The sequence below is a fragment of the Strongylocentrotus purpuratus genome, unplaced genomic scaffold, assembly GCF_000002235.5.
Source record: "Strongylocentrotus purpuratus isolate Spur 01 unplaced genomic scaffold, Spur_5.0 spur5_scaffold_13, whole genome shotgun sequence".
NCBI lineage: Eukaryota > Metazoa > Echinodermata > Echinoidea > Camarodonta > Strongylocentrotidae > Strongylocentrotus > Strongylocentrotus purpuratus.
This window is the reverse complement of record NW_022145598.1, coordinates 16009193-16023885: the sequence shown is the minus strand read 5'-3', so window position 1 is coordinate 16023885 and position 14693 is coordinate 16009193. Positions and strand designations below refer to the sequence as shown.

General features: G+C 40.5%; 1 protein-coding gene across 3 annotated transcripts in view; it reads right to left on the bottom strand.

Moving 5' to 3' along the window:
• Positions 1-9781, bottom strand: part of LOC105436929 (focal adhesion kinase 1) — a 136884-nt gene extending 127103 nt beyond the window's left edge. Inside the window, exon 1 of one of the 3 annotated variants that reach the window (XM_030983011.1) lies at positions 9586-9781. The gene's annotated coding sequence lies outside the window, so the exon portion shown is untranslated. The remainder of the gene's footprint in view (positions 1-9585) is intronic. The other 2 variants (XM_030983012.1, XM_030983013.1) reach the window with 2 other exon arrangements.
• Positions 9782-14693: the final 4912 nt, after the last annotated feature.

Here is a 14693-nt window from a genome sequence, read left to right as displayed (position 1 = left end):
CAGGCAGAATTGATCTCATAGAAGGCCTGTCCTCATCAGCTCGAGATAGCCAAATATCCCGCTATTTGAACTATCCCTATCACAAATTATCCAGCTAATTTGCGTCTTCATCAGCCCAAAGTAGCAATTAGCGGGATATTTGGTCAAGAAAATCATCCCAAGATATCTTGGGCTGGATTGCAAAATATCCCGCTATTTGTCTTGTGCGTCTTTACCAGCCCGAAGACTCACATTATGCGCGAACACTGAGCAAAATATCTTGAGCTAATTTCTTGAGCTTCAGTTTCAAGTTTCGAGGTCGAGTCTCGAGCTGATGAAGACGATTTGTAACTTCTGGATTATTTCCCATATCAAAAATAGCAGGCTATTTGGGCTTTTGGCAATCTTGAGCTGATGAAGACAGCTGATGGAAACAGGCCTATTGTCTCCTCCATGCAGTATTGATATCACAGGCCTCGAATTACATCAAATTTGGGTCAAGGCCACTTTTTTGAGAGGGCACAAATCCACTGAAAGGGGCACAAATCTATCCTAAGGGGCACTAAGGCCAACGTGAAAAGTGCGCGTAAAATTACCTCACGCCGTTGTTTTCAAGGTGGGGGGGGGGGGGGATATGTGCACCCCGGGGCGGATCCAGGATTTCTTCCTTAGGGGGGGGGGGGGCCCACTTTTTTTTTTTGTCCCCCAAAAAAATCGCAACGACTCAGCCAGCCGTTAAAAAAGGGGGGGGGGGGGGGGTAAGAGGACACTTTTTTTTGTTTTTTGGTCTCGAAATTTGAAAATTTGACATTTTGTTCCCTTTGGGGTGGGGGGGGGGGGGGGGGAGGGGTGGGAGGTGAGGTAACTTTTCTTATATCAGCCATTGGCATAATTTTTTTTTGTGTGTGTGTTTCATTTTTTAAAAAAAAGGGGGGGTTTGCTCCAAAATACAGACATAAAAAAAACCGAAGGGGGGGATTTAACGCCCCAAACCCCCCCCCCCCCCCCCTGCGTACGTGCCTGCTCGTCTGAATACAGTTCCCCTCTCTCCGCGCAAAGCGCGGAAGCTTTTACGTTTCATTAAATCATTAGAGAAAGAAGAGGATTCGTTGTACCGTTTTTTACTCTTAATCCTCGTCTAAATTCATCCCCCCCCCCTCCCCCGCAAAGCTCGGAAGCTTTTACGTATCATTAAATCATTAGAGAAAAAAGACGATTCGTTGTCCCGTTTTTTACTCTTAATCCTCGTCTAAATTCATCCCCCCCCCCTCCCCCGTAAAGCTCGGAAGCTTTTACGTTTCATTAAATCATTAGAGAAAGAAGACGATTCGTTGTCCCGTTCTCGACTCTTAATCCTCGTCTGAATTCAGTTCCCCCCCCCCATCCGCGCGCGCAAAGCGCGAAAGCTTTTACGTTTTATTAAATCATTAGAAATAGAAGACAATTTGTTGTATCGTTCTCGACTCTTAATCCTTGTCTAAATTCAGTTACCCCACCTCCTGCGCGATCGAAGCGCGGAAACTTTGACATTTAATTTAATTATTAGAGAAACAAGACGATTCGTTGTACCGTTCCCGAAAATAATCCTCGCCTGCATGAATACAGTTTTCCCCTTCCCGCGCAAAGCGCGGAAGCTTTTATGTTTCATTAAATCATTAGAGAAAGAAGACGATTCGTGTGTGTGTGTGTGTGTATTTGGTTTTTTACAGACGTGTATCAATCAGATATGATTATTTACGTCTGGGGACCGACTTTTAACGTCACCATCCGAAAGACGTGACTCAGTTTCGAACCTGCGTTCTCGGCTGAATCAGTTTGTAACTTCCACTGTTAGCTGGATTACAGGCGCACGCCACAATGCCTAGTTTGTGACGATTCGTTGTACCGTTCTCGACTCTTAATCCTTGTCTGAATTTCAAAAATGTTTTTTGTCTGCTCCTTTTTCTTCATACGTCCTCTTCCTTTTCTCTCCTCTCTTTTTTTGGCTTTTTTTTGGGGGGCGCCCCCACTGCCCCCCCCCCCGGCTACGTGCCTGCGGTCAGATGAACATCTTTTGATACCTTGTTCGCCCCCGGAACTCATGGGTTGAAGGCAAATTACGGTCAGATAAGCATTCAGGGGCCCGCCTCAGGGCCCCTGGTGGAGTCTAGGGTGCGGAAACCCCTGAATTTCAGGGGTTTCAGGTATTTGATTACGGTCAGATGAACATATTTTTATACCTTATTTGTGACACTGGCAGGATACTGATTGGCGTGAGGTCCCGCGGGCGAGCCCCCAAAAGCCCATGGGTTTAAAGCATTACATTACCGTCAGATGAGTATCAAGAGGCCTGCCAAAGGGCCCTTGGTTGGGTCCCGGGGTTTTAGGCGTTTAATTACGATCAGATGAGCAATTTTTGATACCTTATTTTGTTGAGAAACTGGTAGTTAACTATTTTTTCTTTCTTGCTCTCTTTCTTTCTATTTCTCTTTAAAATGCTTTTCAAAAAAAAATTGGGGGGGGGGGGGAGCTGGAGGGGGGGGGGGGGGAGTTTCCCCCTTTGACGTTTCATTGAATTATTAGAGAAAGAAGATGATTCGTTGTACCGTTCTTGACTCTTTATCCTTTTCTGAATTCCAAGGGAAGCGCAGAAGCTTAGACGTTTTTAATAAATTATTAGGGAAAGAAGACGATTCGTCTCGATCTCGACTACCGGTATTATCCTTTTCTGAACTCAATTCACACCCCTCCCGCGCGATGGGCGGAAGCTATGACGTTTTAATTAAAACGTATGGTAAAGAAGACGATTCTTTGTACCATTATCTCGACTCTTAATCCTTTTCTGATTTAATTCCAGACCCTCCTCCCGAGAAAAATCCAAGTTTTTCACTGATTAAAACTGTGAACACGCACCAAAAAAGGTCACAACGCGAAGTTAAGATGTTGAACCAACGATGGGTAAACAAAACTTCCTGATATTGATTGGTTCAAATAAAAAGGATGGATTGAAAAACTAAGCCTGAGTCATTACGGTTTTTGTGCCAAACGTTTCAGTCATTTGGATGAAGACATTCTTTCATATCTCCGTAAGCAATTAAGTCCCGCCAATTAATTTAGGAGTTCCATAGTGGAAATTAAGTCTCGCCAATAATTATTGTTTTAGATCTCCGTAGGGGCAACAAAGTCTTGCCGATTATCATTGTTTTAGATCTCCGTAGGGGCAACAAAGCCTTGCTGATAATTATTGTTTTTAGAGCTCCGGAGGGGCAACAAAACCTTGCCGACTATTATTGTTTTCAGAGCTCCGGAGGGGCAACAAAACTTTCCGGTAATTTTTGTTTTTAGAGCTCCGGAGGGGCAACAAAACCTTGCCGACTATCATTGTTTTTAGAGCTCCGTAGGGGCAACAAAACCTTCCGGTAATTGTTGTTTTTAGAGCTCCGGAGGGGCAACAAAACCTTGCCGACTATCATTGTTTTTAGAGCTCCGTAGGGGCAACAAAACCTTCCGGTAATTATTGTTTTTAAAGCTCCGGAGGGGCAACAAAACCTTGCCGATAAATATTGTTTTTAGAGCTCCGGAGGGGCAACAAAACCTTGCCGACTATTATTGTTTTTAGAGCATCGGAGGGGCAACAAAACCTTGCCGACTATCATTGTTTTTAGAGCTCCGGAGGGGCTACAAAACCTTCCGGTAATTATTGTTTTTAGAGCTCCGGAGGGGTAACAAAATCTTCCGATAATTATTGTTTTTAGAGCCTCGGAGGGGCAACAAAATTTTGCCGACTTATCATTGTTTTTAGAGCTCCGGAGGGGCAACAAAACCTTCCGGTAATTATTGTTTTTAGAGCTCCGGAGGGGCAACAAAACCTTCCGATAATTATTGTTTTTAGAGCCTCGGAGGGGCAACAAAACCTTGCCGACTATCATTGTTTTTAGAGCTCCGGAGGGGCAACAAAACCTTCCGGTAATTATTGTTTTTAGAGCTCCGGAGGGGCAACAAAACCTTCCGGTAATTATTGTTTTTAGAGCTCCGGAGGGGCAACAAAACCTTCCGATAATTATTGTTTTTAGAGCCTCGGAGGGGCAACAAAACCTTGCCGACTATCATTGTTTTTAGAGCTCCGGAGGGGCAACAACACCTTCCGGTAATTATTGTTTTTAGAGCTCCGGAGGGGCGACAAAACCTTCCGATAATTATTGTTTTTAGAGCCTCGGAGGGGCAACAAAACCTTGCCGACTATCATTGTTTTTTAGAGCTCCGGAGGGGCAACAAAACCTTCCGGTAATTATTGTTTTTAGAGCTCCGGAGGGGCAACAAAACCTTCCGATACATATTGTTTTTAGAGCTCCGGAGGGGCAACAAAACCTTGCCGACTATTATTGTTTTTAGAGCTCCGGAGGGGCAACAAAACCTTGCGATTATTATTGTTTTTAGAACTCCGTAGGGGCAACAAAACCTTCCGATAAATATTGTTTTTAGAGCTCCGGAGGGGCAACAAAACCTTGCCGACTATTATTGTTTTTAGAGCTCCGGAGGGGCAACAAAACCTTGCCGATTATTATTGTTTTTAGAACTCCGTAGGGGCAACAAAACCTTCCGGTAATTATTGTTTTTAGAGCTCCAGAGGGGCAACAAAACCTTGCCGATTATTATTGTTTTTAGAGCTCCGGAGGGGCAACAAAACCTTCCGATAATCATTGTTTTTAGAGCCTCGGAGGGGCAACAAAACCTTGTCGACTCTCATTGTTTTTAGAGATCCGGAGGGGCGCAACAAAACCTTGCCGACTATCATTGTTTTTAAAGCTCCGTATGGGCAACAAAACCTTTTTGAACATTACAAGTCGGGTTGGCTTACGATGACTATAATGTCGGCAAAACTTTTGTGGATTAAAATATTGTGGCCGTAAACGGTTTGATTTTGAAAAGGGCATTCCGGCCAGTGAGAGGGGCATGGCGGCAAATTGCCGATTGCCGGTGGGTAATTCGAGCCCTGATATCATACTGTGTAATGGTTGTGTCTGGAGCCATGAGGGTCATTGCAATCCAAGGGTGCGTTTCCATTTTTTTGCCTAGAATCAGCGTTTACAAACGTCTTTTAGGCAAATTTTTAAGGTGATAAACGCAAGGCCTTCTCCAAACGTCTTTAGATATATGGGTATATTGAAATGCCGAATAAAAAGTGCGTTTTGAATGTGACACAGAGCTAGAATCACGTTTCTGAGTGATGATAAATGCAAAGCTGTTTTGAACCTCACATAAAAATCGGACGTTCCCAGGCTAATTTCCGGTTTGGAGAAATAGCGCACGCCATGTTGCTGTACAAGCATGTGTGTGAACTCATTCATCTGGTTAACCTCCAAGAAACTGTCTGCTTCCCGGGTCAAACGGGGCAAACGGCGCAAAGCAGCTGCGCAGAGATAAGGCCTCTATTTTTAATCGTGAAGAGACGTTAAACGCAACATCCCGCAAATCACGTTCGTATAGTGGGGTTTGATACATATACATGTAGAAACGCTGGTTCTGAGTGGCGAGTCATGATAAACGCACCCGTAGTATTCTGTACCCGATGTCAAATCATATTACCGGTATTTGTTTCTCCTGAGATTTTGGAAAGGAAATGGAGCCTGAAGCCCACTGCAGTACAGATTACTGTACTTCAAATTAACCAGACCTCAACAAAAAATGTACAAATCTGATCAGTACTGATTCAAACAAAAACAAAAGAAAATAAAAGAAAATAAAATGAAACAATGCCAACTAGATGGAATTTTGACTGCGCGCAGTCGAAAATGATGCCTCCGCCATAGAGCAATTTAAACAAGTTTGGAGTTTAAATCTCCAGTGGTTCTTGAGATATCATGATAACAATCTCAATGTATGGAATTTCATAAGTTGACCTCTGTGACCCTTGACCTTTGACCTACGTGCTCCAAAATCTAATCAGATTGTCTTCCTATGGTGATACACACTATCATTAAGTTTGAAGTTTAAATCTCCAGTGGTTCTTGAGATATTATGATATGGTGATACATACTATCATTAAGTTTGAAGTGAAAATTCTCCAGTGGTTCTTGATATATCGCGATAACGATCTCAATGTATGGAATTTCATAAGTTGACCTCTGCGACCCTTGACCTTTGACCTACGTGCTCCAAAATCTAATCAGATTGTCTTCCTATGGTGATACACACTATCATTAAGTTTGAAGTTTAAATCTCCAGTGGTTCTTGAGATATTATGATAACAATCTCAATGTATGGAATTTCATAAGTTGACCTCTGTGACCCTTGACCTTTGACCTACGTGCTCCAAAATTTAATCAGATCGTCTTCCTATGGTGATACATACTATCCTTAAGTTTGAAGTTTTTACATCTCCAGTGGTTCTTGAGATATCATGATAACAATCTCAATGTATGGAATTTCATAAGTTGACCTCTATGACCCTTGACCTTTGACCTACGTGCTCCAAAATGTAATCAGATTGTTTTCCTATAGTGATACACACTATCACTAAGTTTGAAGTTTAAATCTCCAGTGGTTCTTGAGATATCATGATAACAATCTCAATGTATGGAATTTCATAAGTTGACCTCTGTGACCCTTGACCTTTGACATACGTGCTCCAAAATCCAATCAGATCGTCTTCCTATGGTGATACATACTATCCTTAAGTTTGAAGTTTAAATCTCAAATGGTTCTTGAGATATCGCGCTAACAAACTCAATACAAGGAATTTCATAAGTTGACTTCTGTGACCTGTGACCTTTGACCTACGTACTCCAAAATCTAATCAGATCGTCTTCCTATGGTGATAAATACTATTCCCGAGTCTTAAGTTTAAATCTTAAATGGTTCTTGAGATATTGTGATAACGGTCAAACGGGACGGACGTACATGTACGGACGGACAACCCGAAAACATGATGCCTCCGGCACCACCTTCGGTGGCGGAGGCATAAAAATTATAAGAAAATGAAAACAAATAAAACAAATACAAAAAAATTAAATCTAACAAACAAACCCCTTACTTTGAATAAATCAAGATGAAAAGTTGATGGAATCTACTTTCCAGGGGTGATAGTGAGCACTAAAACAAAAATAGGTTTCTTGTTTTCCCCTCAACCACGCCCCCCTTAAGTAAAAAAAAAAGAAGAGGATTCGCAGGGGAAAAAATGGCATCTAACAACATTCCCCTCTTTCGAGTAAGGAAATTGGGGAAAAAATAGGGCAAAATAGGGAAGAACAGAGAAAATAAGGGGAGAATCAGGAAATCAGGATAAAATAGGGAAGAAGAAAAAAAATATTGTAAAAAAAAAATTTAAACAAGGGAAACGCTCTCGGCGGTCTCGCCTGCATAACGCAATTTGATAAAATGAAAAATTGAGGTTGGAACTTTGAACATTATTTATAGGCAGGGTGGCCCATTAGCAGGCCCCCCAAAATGAAATCCTTTGAATATAATCAGCATTTTAAAGTGAACATTGATTAAGAATCATGAACAAATAAGAAAAATTGATTAATTTATTCTCATATTAAGTTGTGAAAACATAATCCAATTCTACTGACCTAAAATGACCTTAACTTAGTGACCTGAATTCTACTCACATGATTGGGGATACTTGATTACCCTATTGTCCAAGTTTCATTGACTAAGAACTTATAAGTTTCAAAATTATATCAAAAATTCTAAAACTTAAACTTAGGTTAAGTTTTCGATAATGATGCCACAACATAGTCTAAGTCTATTGACCTGAAATGACTTTTGACCTTGACTTTGGGACCTGAAATTCAACTCACATGATTGGGGATACTTAATAACCCTATAGTCTAAGTTTCATTGACTAAGGACTTATACTTTCAGAATTATATCAAAAATTCAAAAACTTAACCTTAGGTTAAGTTTTTGATGTTGACGCCGTCGCCGCCGCCGCCGTCACCGGAAAAGCGGCGCCTATGTCTCGCTTTTTTGCTACGCAGGCGAGACAAAAAAAATCAGGATTTTTTTTTTTTTTTTTTTAAATCAGGAAGAAAAAAAAAAATCGGGAAAAAATAAATAAATCAGGAAACCGATTTAAATTGGGTTTTTGTCAGGCCTGACTTTCATGGATGCATGCAATATTTCATGACTTATCAAAAATGTGCAGATATGTTTATAGTAGGTAGGCGTACATACAATGTACATGTACATGCACAATACTTTGACATGTTTACAAGCAAGGGAGTTGAAGTGACTCATTGAAATATGGAGGGGGCGTTTGACTCCAAGCTGTGATGCAACCATGTGTGCACTGTACATGTACATTATATCAAGAAGTTACTAGGTCAAATTGTTTTGTACTGTACATGTATGTGGTCAAAATGAGCAGATGACAACAAGGACTACTGTACATATTGACGCTACAAAGATGTAACTTCATATTTTGCCAAAATGAGTATTTGATATCAAAATGTTCAGAAGAATTTGGGCTTTCCAGGAAACACAAAGATTCAACTCCACCCAACACCCCATTGAAGTCAATGCCTAGTGAAACATAGACTTAACTCCTTAAAGGCCCAAGTGCTCAGTAACACATTCATGTAAGAATTTACACGTTTGAGAATCATCAAAATCATGTTAGAAAACATCATTTTATAAAACAAATAAAACATAATCTTATAAAACAAATAACACACATCAGTGAGGGCATTAGTAAGAATGACCCACACAAGATACCTTTGGAACAGTCTAACACGCCCAAGGCGATAGCCGAGGGCGTTTGGACTGTTTTTAAGGTACCAAGTGTGGGTAATTTTACTAATGCCTGAACAAAATGATGTGTATTATTTGTTTTATAAGATTTTGTTTTATTTATTTTATAAAATGATGTTTTCTAACATGATTTTGATAATTACCGGTCATTACATTGGATAATGACCGTCATTACCCAAAATTACGCGTTAGGCAAAATAAATGCCTGGTCACGTGTACGCTTTCAACCAATCATTTGATTAGGATCCACGTCATCATCTTATAATAGCCAATCAGCCTTTTCACACACAGCTAAAATTCATTGTATCTCGAGATGATTAGATCTAGTAATAAGTACTAGATCTAGTATAAACGTGTTTAACTCAACAGTTTTAAACATGTCCTATAGAAAAAATTTCCCTGTGTGAACATCATTTATACGATGTTGGGATAGATACAAAGTCGCGATTCATACGCCCCTAAAAGCAGGCTGCAGATACGAAGTTCGTATCTAGAGAGCTGGACATTTTGTGTGTGAAAGGTTTTTTGTGTTTAAACGTGGATGGAGCGACCGCTCTGTTTGATATGACCCGACCTTCAACGAGCCCAGAGGAGTAAAAAAAAAAACATTGTAGAATGTAGATTCTAAGTCAAAATTGTAATTAGGCCTAGGCCTACCTACCGTTTCACATTTCGAAAAAAGCCAAACCCGCTGTTTGGTTCATGTTTCAGGATTACCGTATCTACCATCACACGTAGAGAGTCTACACCCACTGTGCCCACGGCCCACTCAATGCGCTTGGTCTTCGCACCGGCACTGATGCCGATTCCGACTCGACTCCATCCATAATTTCGTTCTTTCACAAACAAAAATTTCTCAAAATTTCCACTTACCAAGATTAATCTGAACTTCTAAAGACCGAAGTTCTGTCGAAAAATCTCTTGAGAATCCTGGCGATGGCTTGCTTCAAGAAAGTGTCAAAAATATTATCCCAGGTTACAAACTCATAGCTCTCTGTCATGTCACCAACAGTATACACATCTCAAATTGTTGTCATTCTTTCGCACTGACAAATCCTCAACCCAATTTTCTGTAGTCCCATTTCATACAAATTGCTGTTATCATCTCAGGCCAGCTAGCCAGCTGTGACGATCCACTTCAATATTGAAGTATGATGGCGCTCTTCAATTCAATTCATTTATTTTTCCTCTTTTTCAAAAACATTAAAAACATTATTTTGACCGCACAGGCCTCAGAATAATTTCACCGATCATATCGAATCGATTGTGTTTCTTGATGATTTAAGTCTGAGTAAGAATTCATGCAATACTCGTTTAATTTCTACCTAAACGGGGAAATATAGCTTTACAAACTCTGCTTTTATAGTTTTCTCCACTTTTTCTCAAATTATGATGCAATTAGAAGAATGATTATTTTTCTACATACATGCATCATTATTATCGATTTTTGGTAATTTTATTATCCAAAAAGAAGAAAGTGGAAATAAATTTGAACCATTGAAACGAAATGTAAAATGAATTTTCAATAAATGTTCACTTGTACAGGCGCGACGGAAGCGGTTTGGGATGGGGGAGGGGCAAGCATTCCAGGGGGCTCATCTTTTCAGGGGCAGTGGCGTAATTAATGAGCAAAAGAAAAATCTGCATCACCACCAATCTTACATGTTACAGAATACCCCCACAGAAACGACTTTTCAAAGTGGAGTGGGTAAAGCGAAGCGAGTGGAGCTAATTGGCGTGGGTCCAGGGGCTTAATTTACCGTCCGCCCCATATGCAGGAATTAAGCTCAGGGGTTTTAGATAAGCATATTTAGATACCTTATTTGTCATACTGGCAGGTCACTAATTGGTATGGGGTTCAGCATATATGAAGTTCAGGGGTTTTAGGCATTTAATTTTGGTCAGAAGCATCCAGAGGCCCTCGTTAGCTATAGGCCCTTGGTGGGGTCCAGGGGGTGGAACTCCCGTAAGCTCATAGGGTCTAGGCATTTAATTACGGTCAGAAATGATGAGCATATTTTTATACCTCATTCGTGACACTGGCAGGTCACTCCTTTTTTCTTTCTCTCTTTTTCGAACCCAGATGCTACATGGTTATAAGGCCAAAGGAATAGAGAGAAAAAAGTGCTAAAATCAAGATCTCTTTAACATGCTTTGTCAAAAAGGGAAGTGGGTCCGAGCCCCGCCGTTCTGCAGGCGCTGACATGAAGGCTTCTAAATATTAAGCATATTTTTTGCCTGATTATAATTTTGGGAATCATAATGTTCTAACAAACGCATAAAAAGTATAATTTACCCCCCAAAATGAGACAAAATCCCGGAAAATTATGTAATTTCAGCAACATTTATAAATCACTGGTATCGACCACGCTTTAATTTTATTTGGGGGGCAACCGACCCCCCCCCCCCCCCCCCATCAGTACGCCAGAGTTTAAAGGCCAATGTCTTCTAACCTTCTAACCCCTATAATAAAAATAAAACACGTTTTCCTATCCTCTCACAATATTTCCACTATATGCGCGTACCGGTATTACCTTCATTAATAAAATATGGGGGCATGCAGAATTTTTAGGAAATGTAATTCCTGTTTACTCTTCTTCTTTTGAACGGAATTTAATTTTCAGGTTTTATTATTATCATTATTATTTTGGTTTAATAATACAAATAATTTTTACTTCTAAACTGCTTATTTTGTCAAGGGGCGGGGCTTTTTTTTTTGGGGGGGGGGGGGGTCGGGGGCGAAATTGCGTGTGCCCCCCCCCCCCAAAAAAAAAAAAAATGTATAGTATATAATTTATATGCTATCATGCTTTTTTTTTTCATTTTAGAAACTTATCTGGCACAACGACACGTTAAAATAAGCCTTCACACATTACACAGGTGAGTAAAATCATCAATCTTGTTATGGTTATTTTCTTTAGATAATAATTCTTTTTTAAATGTCATGAAAAGTAGGGTCAACCTGACATAATTATGAGGCCCATTTATAGTTTTACACATCAAAAACACAGTTTTGAAAAAATCAAATCAATTTTCTGGAGTACCATTTACACAACCGGGGTAATAAAAAAAAAATAAAAAAAATTGAACTCCATTTTTTGGGTCGTCTTTGCTGGTAGTTGCTATACTACGGAACGTGAGAAGAAGAAAAAAACTGAGGTAAAAAAAAAGGGGGGAAAAAAGAAGAAAGTTTTAAAGTTGCAGTGTTAATGCAGCTTTTGTAAATTTCCATTGACGTGAGTTACTGAGCAGCAGGAATACACTGCTCTAAAGAGTTTTTCTTTATTTTCTTCACAGGGTAAACAAATTAGTTTCTCCTAAGTTTTTCAAGATTGAAAATCTATCACGTAAATAGAATAGAAGTTTAGATCTTGTATATCAACGGATCGACATTCAGGGGCGGATCTAGCTTTTTGCTGAGGGGGGGGGGGTGACCAAAATAATGACGATGCGGAGCATCGTCCACGAGCCGCGAAGCGGCGAGCCGATTTTTTGGGGGGTGTTTATTTGAACCCCGTAAGTGATGTTTTCCTGGCATCTATTAACACAATGGAGACCATAAAAAGCAGTGCATGATAACGTCTTTTTAAATCAAGTAACAGTTAAATACACAGTTATATCCAGAGTTATCATGTGTTTGGTTAAGTTACCAGATGAGTTGAAAATCTTCTCACAATATTTGCACTTGAAAGGGTTTCTCTCCAGCGTGCGTTCTTTTTTTCTTTCTTTTTTTTTTTCACTTCGGCGGTGGCCCGTGTCCTCAAAAAAGCTGATGGGGGGGGGGGGGGGGGGGCAAGGGACTCTGTGACATTTGTTCGCCCAACCCCCCCCCCCCCCCTCCCCCAAAAAGAAATAATAATAATAATAATAATAATAATAATAATAATAATAATAATAATAATAATAATAATAATAATAATAATAATAAATGAAATAAATACATAGAAATAGAATAAAATAAAATTACAAGTTTTAAAAAAAAGATAAGATTTAAAAAAATGGTCCCCGGATTTTTTTTTTTTTGGGGGGGGGGGGTTGCAACCCCCCCCCCCCCCCCCCCCCCCCCCCCCCTCTAGATCCGCTTCTGGACATTGCTGACTTGTCCCAATATTTGCAGGAACTTTGGAGAATGGAAAGAAGTTTGACTCCTCCAGGGATCGTGGCAAGCCTTTTGAGTTCTTGATTGGAGCAGGACAGGTCATCAAAGGCTGGGATGAAGGTATTCCCCTTACACCCCCCCCCTCCTGCGCGAAGCGCGGAAGCTTTGACCTTTTATTAAATATTAGATAAAGAAGACCATTGTTGTATCATTCTCGACTCGTATTCCTTGTCTTAATTCAGTTTTTCCCCTCCCGCACGAAGCGCGGAAGCTTTGACCTTTCATAGTTTGATGAAATTATTAGAGTAAGAAGATGATTCGTTGTTCCATTCTCGACTCTTCATCCTTGTCTGAATTCTGCTTCTCACCCTCCCGCGCAAAGCGCGAAAGCTTAACGTTTCATTAAATTATTAGAGAAAGAAGACGATTTGTTGTACCATTCTCGATTTTTATTCCTTGTCTGAATTCAGTTTTTCCCCGCCCGCGCGAAGCGCGGAAGCAATGACCTTTCATTAATTATTAGAGAAAGAAGACGATTTGTTGTACCATTCTCGACTCTTATTCCTTGTCTGAATTCAGTCCCCCCCCCCCCTCCGCGCAAAGCGCGGAAGCTTTGACGTTTCATTAATAGAGAAAGAAGACGATACGTTGTACCATTCTCGACTCTTAATCCTTGTCTGAATTCAGTTTTTCCCCGCCCGCGCAAAGCGCGGAAGCAATGACCTTTCATTAATTATTAGAGAAAGAAGACGATTTGTTGTACCATTCTCGACTCTTATTCCTTGTCTGAATTCAGTTCCCCCCTCCCCCTACCCGCGAAGCGCGGAAGCTTTGACCTTTCATAGTTGAATAAAGTTATTAGAGAAAGAAGATGATTCGTTGTTCCATTCTCGACTCTTGATCCTTGTCTGAATTCGGTTCCCCCCTCCCGTTTCATTAAATTATTAGAGAAAGTAGACAATTTGTTGTACCATTCTCGATTTAGTTTAATAAAATTATTAGAGAAAGAAGATGATTCGTTGTTCCATTCTCGACTCTTAATCCTTGTTGAATTCAGTTTTTCCCCTCCCGCGCAAAGCGCGGAATCTTAACGTTTCATTAAATAGAAAGAAAACGATTCGTTGTACCGTTCTCGACTTTTATTCCTTGTCTGAATTCAGTTTCCTCCCTCCGCGCAAAAGCGCGGAAGCTTTGACGTTTCATTAAGAGAAAAAAGACGATTCGTTGTACCATTCTCGACTCTTAATCCTTGTCTGAATTCAGTTTTCCCCCGGAAGCAATGACCTTTCATTAATTATTAGAGAACGAAGACGATTTGTTGTACCGTTCTCGACTCTTATTCCTTGTCTAAATTCAGTAAGTGTTCCCCCCCCCCCCCTCCCGCGCGAAGCGCGGAAGCTCTGACCTTTCATAGTTTAATAAAGTTATTAGAGAAAGAAGATGATTCATTGTTCCATTCTCGACTCTTAATCCTTGTCTAAATTTATTTTTCCCCCTCCACGCGAAGCGCGCAAGCGTTGACGTTTCATTAAGAGAAAGAAGACGATTCGTTGTACCATTCTCGACTCTGAATCCTTGTCCGAATTCAGTTTCCCCCGTCCGCGCGAAGCGCGGAAGCCTTGACCTTTCATTAATTATTAGAGAAAGAAGAGAAGCGCGGACGCTTTACCTTACATAGCTGAATAAAATTATTTCAGTAAGAAGATGATTCGTTGTGATCCATTCTCGACTTTTGATCCTAGTTCAGTTGTCTGAATTCGGCCCTCCCCCCTTATTAAATTATTAGAGAAAGAAGACGATTTTTTGTACCGTTCTCGACTCCTAATCCTCGTCTGAAGTCATCTGAAGTCGTCTGAAGTCAGCTTCGCGCGGAAGCTTAACG